A 7,521-nucleotide genomic window follows, 5' to 3' on the forward strand; every position below is an offset into this window, starting at 1 on the left:
GGAACGAACTTCACAAAGAAATTATGACTCATAAGTTCAAAAAGAATAAAGGAACACATTTATTTTAAAGAGAGAGAGAGAAGAAAAACCAACGAACATTTCATTATATTTTAAACAAGAAATAACTCAACTTTTTTTTAACAAACAATGAATAAAATAAAAAGCATACATTATACTCCTTTACATATTGACATATAGCAAAATCCTACATTTAAGAGACAAACACTTTTGTTCTTTTCACAAAGGATTTTGCTATACCTCGGGGCGCTTCTTTTCTTTAACATACACATAGAAACAAAAATATGAAATAGAAGAAATAATAATAATAAAGAAACAACAAGGATACTATTACAGATAAGAGAAAAAATCTCACATATTCCTCTAAGGACCTATATAGAAAACATACAAACCGCACACTTACGACTTGTATGTTTGTATATACGTACCTATATATGTACATTAGAGAGTATTTATTTCCAATAAGCTTTAATAATCTGCATTCGATGGAACCACAATATGTAGAGGATATTGTAAGACACAATGAGAAAGAAATAGCACGTACTTTTTTTATGAGCTTGATGAAGTCCTTATTGGTTCACACTTTTTCTTTAAGGAATATGTCTAAAGAGATTTAAGCGTGATTTTTAATCTGTCTAGTACAATCTGTCTAGTACAAAATAATTCAGTGATGTTACTTAAAATCGATATTTTCAACCTACATCATCATAACACGATCTTTCGCAGTACATAATTTTTCTAAGTTTTGATAGCCGTGGAAGTGCACGTCTTAAATTTTGTTGAATGATTAAACTCAAGTTAAAAAAATATTTAGCAAATAGCCTTCAAAATAAGATTAAGCAGTAACTATGCTCCAAGGAGCAAAGTAAATTGTTACAATTAAGACTATAAATTTGTTGGCAGGAAACAAACATAAAAATGTATAAAAAAAGATTTTCCAAATCAAAAACATGAACAAATTTTTGTATTAATTTCGAAATTCTAGAATTGATCTAGAATTTTTTAATTTACATTTGGTAGCGAATATCTAAGTACTTGAACATATTCAAGAGCCAATATCAATGATCGTCAATTTAGCAATACATTTTTCAAAATTTAAAAAACTAAGTATGTAAATCTCCATTTGTTGAGTAAAAACAAAAGTTACTAAACTTTTTTTTCAATATGTTGCCATGATTTTTGTGTAGCATTTACTGCTCCAAAATAGCATAAAAACGGAAATTTTCAACAAAAAACCTTAATAGCTATAAATACTCATGTAGTATAGTATCCCCGTTATTGTTCTAAAGAGGTGTTCTTCAACGCTGGCAAAACCACTGCGTAAACTTTTCCATCTGTCTTATTCTACTGGGGTGGGATCGGCTAATGTGATTTGTGATAGTTGATAGTCATAAAATAAAAATTCCGTCTGCGTAAGGTGATAATCACATGTGATAGTCACATATTTGTGACTTTTTCTTGTGACAGCTATTTTGTTGTCACATCTAGGTATAATTTACACGATATAAATCGATTTCTTATTGTTTCTTCTTTTTTCGTAAAAAATGAACGTGTTTGTCCCTGTGCAATTATTTTTAAGAAATGAAAATGATGAAAGTGAGAATAATTACCGCAGAAAAGTTCGTTTGATAAATCTTAACCTGCGAAGCAAATTGAATATATTTGAGCTGCCAAATGCAAAGTAAGCCATTTTTTCTTATCGCATTTTTTTAAGTTGTAGTCAATTCAATTATTTTATAGTTTTCTGAAACATTTCCGGGTAACAAAAGAGACCTTTTCCTATATTCTTCGGATCTTGGATTTACCAACTGGAATTCGATCCACCCATATTCCACCTACCCTCCAGTTAGCTGTGACGCTGAACTTTCTTGGAGGAGGTGCCTACCAAAGGCATGTGGGGTCTGACTGGTCGACTCCGATGGGACAAAGCACAGTAAGTGAAGTCACTAGAGCTACTGTAATAATAATGGAGAGAAAATTGTGCCCTTTGACAATCAAATTTACTACCTCTGAGAGAACAAAGATATATTATTTTGAAAAATTTGGAATCCCGGGAGGTAAATTGGAGTTTTGTTTTCACCGCATAATTTGTAAAAAATGTATGTTTGAAGTAATCGGCTGCATAGATGGAATTCGATCCACCCATATGATTCTTCGCCCAACCGAAAATGAGCATATGTTTTTCAATAGGAAAGGAAGGCACACTATAAATGCAATGATTGTAAGTCAAATTTGATATTCTTTTAAGAGTATTAACATTTATTACATTTTGTATTTTAGATTTGTGATGAAAAGTACAAAATACTATCCATCAATGCAAAATATGGTGGATGCTCACATGATAGCTTTGTATGGAGGCAGAGTAAACAAAGAGAAAAGTTAAATTTGGAGTACTGTGCAAGCAGAACAACATCGACATGGCTCCTCGGTACTGCTTAGCTAAATATACAAACAAAGACAACATTATGTGTTTATCATTTAATATTTGTTTTTCTTTACTGATATTTTTTTTGGACAAGGTGATAGTGGCTATCCTTTGGAGCCCTTCTTAATAACACCGTATAGAACTGCAGCAGATCACTCACCAGAAGCACACTTTAATTATAAACACTCCCAAGCTAGAAGCACCATAGAACGATGCATTGGTGTGATGAAGAGTAATATTTTCGTTTTTTCCTATCGAACTCAAAAATTAACTTTTTCTGATTTACAGCTCGGTGGTCCATTTGCATTTAGTTGCTGCTTTAGTTTTTCCCACAAAATTCTATGGGCATTCCGGGAGTTGCTTCCTTTTTGGGAAAAGGATTTAGCCAGATCCGGGTGCGCTTCCATAAAGCTTGTTAGCAAATCTTTTTGCGATTTGTTCGCTAGCACTTGTGACCTATAGAAAAATACAAATATATTGTGTTTCATTTTATAACATTTTCAATACATAATTTAAGCATTTACTTACATTTTTAACACTTTATTTTCAACCAACTCAATAAATTAGTTTGAAAAATCACTGGAAAATAAACTTCGCGGTAAAAATTGGTAAGAAGGAGAAAGTCAAATGACAAACGTCAAGCTATTCTTCTAAAGTGATGCCAAATTTCAAATAATTTTTGATGATCACTTTACCCAGAAAGAAAATTTAATGTGATCACATTTGTTGATCACAAATGTGATAATCACACATCACATTAGCCGATTCCACTCCAGGTTTCTCTTCGAGAAAATGGAAAACTGCATTTGTCTAGCCTGTCCCGAAAAAAAGGCGAATCGATCGAGTTTGGCATCAAGCTCTCTTATCGAAAATGCATGCTTTCTGTATTGATGAATTTTTTTTCGTTGGGTTAGAAATTACCTTCCAGACCTTTCAATTCAAGTAGTAATGGACGGGTTCAAATCTGATATCCACAAAATAAACTCTGGTGTTCCCCAGGGCTCAATTTTCTCCGACACTCTTCCTTATTTTTATAAACTTTTTTTTGTCTGAATCTCCTAAACCACTTCATTGTTTCGCTGATGACATTACCCTCAGATTTTCATATTCGTTTTTAGATTCTCATCCTTGGTCTTCGGATGAGGACTACCAACGACAGCGCATGATAAACTCATTAAATTCTGATCTTCACAGCAATGTACAATGGGGAATCAAAAACCGCGTAGAATTTAATGCTAAATGCTGCCTACTATCGCAAAAGTTTAGTCCTCCCCCAATGCCACTATCCATGTGTGGTAACTTGCATCATATGCATTACCAACCACTTGTTCTGGAGTGATCACATATTTTACATTGCCAAAAATGCTGGTGTTTATGTTTTATCCGTAGATACAAGAAGTTTTTTACCCCTTATGATCTGGCTATCATTTATAAAGCCTATAATCGTCCAAAACTTGAGTACAATTCCTATATTTGGGCAGGTGCACTTTTAACCCACTTGAGCCTTCTAGACAGAATTCAAAAAAGAGCTCTAAAAAACTATAGGTGACCATTTTCTAACTAAAACTTTCTCTCTCTCGTCTTTTGAGCACCTTCGTAAAGGTTTCATGTCTCTCATTATTTTATCGCTACTTCCATTAGCAATCCTTTAATGAAATAGCCAGTTGCATTTCTCTCCTCAAACAATTCAACCGCAATACTCGTTCTTTTAGGAATGCCCATAAGTTTACCCTTGAGCCCAATTTCGGTCGTACTGTAAAGTACAAAGATTTTTTTTGTAGTACTACACGAATGTGTGGATGATTATAAGGGTATATTAAATATTGAATTTTTGGGAACTTTATTGCCCTTGTCTATACCAATTTTGTTGGATATACCACTTATTCCTTGGTTTGAAAACTATTGTATGTTTTGACTGGACTTCTAAGTGTAGACATAAAAGCAAAAAAACTTCAAAAAATGATTATCGGCGTTGTGTTCAGTTTAAGTTTTTTCCAGTTTCAGTTTATTTATTTATAAAGCTTACACAGTAAGATAATAGATATCTTATAAATTTGTGAAAGCTTAACTTAACTTTATATAACAATTCAAATTTTTAAAAAATACAATAAGAAAATAATATAAAATTAAATTATATACAAAAAAAGAAAATAACAATAACTTATCTATAAAATATTAATTGACGTTAAAATAGAAATGATAGAAATAGAAGAAGGAAAAGATATCTAAGTTAGTTAAAGTTAAGAAGAGAAGATAGTTCATTAAGTTAAGTTAGTTGCTTTTGTTCGAAGAGAATATTTTAATACTTTTTTGGAAAATATGTATATCACTTATATCCTGCAAATGAGTTAGAAATGAGTTTCAGAGGCGACATGAAGCGACGAAAAATTGCCTTTCTGAGGTCAAACACGAAAAGCGCGCAAAATTACAAATGTCGATCTATTCGATGTTGACATTCTGATTTTTTCAAACAGATAAGCTAGTTGACGTATTTCAAGATTTTAAAAAACCGTATCAATGTTCGAAGCTTCATGAAGTCATTGTGGCGGGGACTATGGGACTACCTGTTTAGGACGAATAAACCCACCTTGCTATTATTTATTAAACACGTTAAATGCTTACTTTAAGTTTACAATATAAACTTTGATCTAAACTTAAAACTAACAATATATTTAATTTAAAGCTTGCAAATTTGAGGTTGTCATTTGTAGAGTTAATGAGTATAGAGAATTTGTAAGATTTACTTTTAACACATCAAGTTATGGTGCTAATAGTCCTCTTTATCAATTAATCATAACGAGGACTGTTAGCACCATAACTAGATGTGTTAAAAGTAGTTCTAAGGGGTAATTTACTTTGTAAGCCAGCTTGATACAGATTTAATTGCAATCGAGTAAGAATAGATTGACAAGAAATCGCTCCATTCAATACACCAGATTAGATATAAAGCAGACCAAAAAATCACTCTCTGTTGCCAGAAATACATGGACGATTTAAAAAGGGAACCGTTTAGTGTATTAAGGGAATAAGAGTCGATCAGGACAGCGAAAAAACAAACACAAAATCTTAGTTGAATAATTTCTATCCTATCAATATGAACTCAATAGTATGGAGCGTATACAACGCAAGCGTTGGCTTGATAAAAGACACATACTGAATTTTAAAAACACATGGATCTCAGAACTTTTATATTTTATTTTTGAGTACACTACAACAAGAAAGAATTCAACATAAAGTTATAATTTATTATATTGCGTTTGCGTGTATGACACATTGTCGTAACAATTTTCAATATTTAAAATTTTTATTGCACCATTCCCAAAAATGTATTCAGATCTTCTTATAGCTCTTTAAAATCCTTGATAGAGTTAATAATTCGAAAATATTTAACACCAAATACAAACTTGAGGTACTCAAGAATTCACTTAAATTGACATGAAGCGTGATGCTATAATATCTTTAAAAGATGACGAAATCCACATAACGAAACGGTCGTTAAGCCAAAAGTTACTTAATTAATTAAAAAGAATTTCTTGACTTAATTTGTCAAATGCCTTGCTAATGCCTGTAAAGATTAAATTGACTTGAGAGTGTTTTTCGAATGCATCCAAACAAGGAAATGTAACTAAAGAATCTTTTGTATGGAATGGCGTTAAGTATGAACATTTTGAAAGATCTCGGAACTTAGAACCATTAACATACTATACATGGACTGCTAGTGGTGTGAATTTTCCATACAAAATTTGAATAAAAATGGTTCCACTTCAAATTAGCTACACTAGCCCTTTCAGGCTTAGTGGCAAAAAAAGTTATGAAATATTTAGCGACATCTGTTTGTATTTAGTTGAGATAAGCTTTTTCTGACAGGGAAAATACTGACATCTAGTATAATTTGTTGAAGACAAACGATGCCATGTTTTTTTTGCTGTGAGCAATGCTGTCGTTTTGAAAATTTCAAGAGTAGTATTTTTCTATCATTTTGGGGAGCATTTTCTTAAATTGAGGAGTAAAACAAAAAAAACCAACAAACACATGCTTGTCCCATAAACAAAATTAAAAACTGAAAATAAAAATGTCGAAATTCGAAGTTAATTGGCCTATTGCGAAGGTTAATGATCCGAAAACAGACAAGTAGAAGGATATAATGTCGTACCAAATTTTTGCTTTCCCTGCTTAAAGGCTAACATTTTAAAATAATATACATATTTGAAATAAATAATTTAAATTCATATTTTTTTTTTATTAAATAAGAAATTGACAAATGAAATTATATTTTACATCAACAAAGTTATTATTGTAATTTCGATGTTTCATATTTTCAGTTACAATCATTAAGGGGTCAATTATAGCTACCATTGAAATCGATCAAGACGGTGTTTCCCTTTGATTAGAAATGAAAATTATATAATCATCCATCGGAAATCACACAAAGAATTTGTTTTTTATTTAAGAAAAAAGTGTAATTGCGCATTTATTTTTCTCTACAACGGACGGAAATTCATTTTCCTGAACAGCTGATACTTTATGTTCAAAGGTGAAACGCATCGTTCCACTGATTTGTGTTCCAATTTCACACAATTCCAATGATAGATTTCTGTCAGTAAAATTTTGTCGGTGGATTTCAATCGGAAAATTTTTTCAATGACAGAAATGTTTAAGTATAGCTATAAACGACCTGTCAAAAAAATTCTAATGTTTGTTTTCAATGATGAAAACCAATGATAGCTATAACTGGCGACTTATACAATGATTTGTTATTCTCGATTAAAGTTTTCGATGGCTCCCATTTTTCTGTGAAATTGTTTTTAAGGAGTTCCTTAGCAGTTAGTAGGGCATTTACCGTTTCTACCTTGAGTGAATTTCTTTTTTTATCTTTTATAAGGCTTAAATCTGAAAATTTTCTTTCCGCTGTTGCACTATTATTGGGGCATTATATATTTTAAATGTTGGTTTTTATTGTAAACCAAATACAAATTTCTTTTCCGTTTTATTTTGGGGAGTAGTTTTCGTCCGTGGGTAGAGTAGCAATTCTCTGAAAATAGTAAAATACTACTATAGTAGCAAAAACGACAGCAGTG

The 7,521-nt window shown here is 31.6% G+C and overlaps 1 long non-coding RNA gene across 1 annotated transcript; it reads left to right on the plus strand.

The window, feature by feature from the left end:
* Nucleotides 1-2,164: 2,164 nt before the first annotated feature.
* On the plus strand, nucleotides 2,165-2,688 carry LOC129954195 (uncharacterized). The gene is made up of 3 exons (XR_008782660.1): nucleotides 2,165-2,239; nucleotides 2,299-2,446; nucleotides 2,538-2,688. It is a non-coding gene; the product is annotated as an uncharacterized LOC129954195 (long non-coding RNA).
* Nucleotides 2,689-7,521: the final 4,833 nt, after the last annotated feature.

This window comes from Eupeodes corollae, chromosome 1 (genome assembly GCF_945859685.1).
Source record: "Eupeodes corollae chromosome 1, idEupCoro1.1, whole genome shotgun sequence".
Lineage (NCBI taxonomy): Eukaryota > Metazoa > Arthropoda > Insecta > Diptera > Syrphidae > Eupeodes > Eupeodes corollae.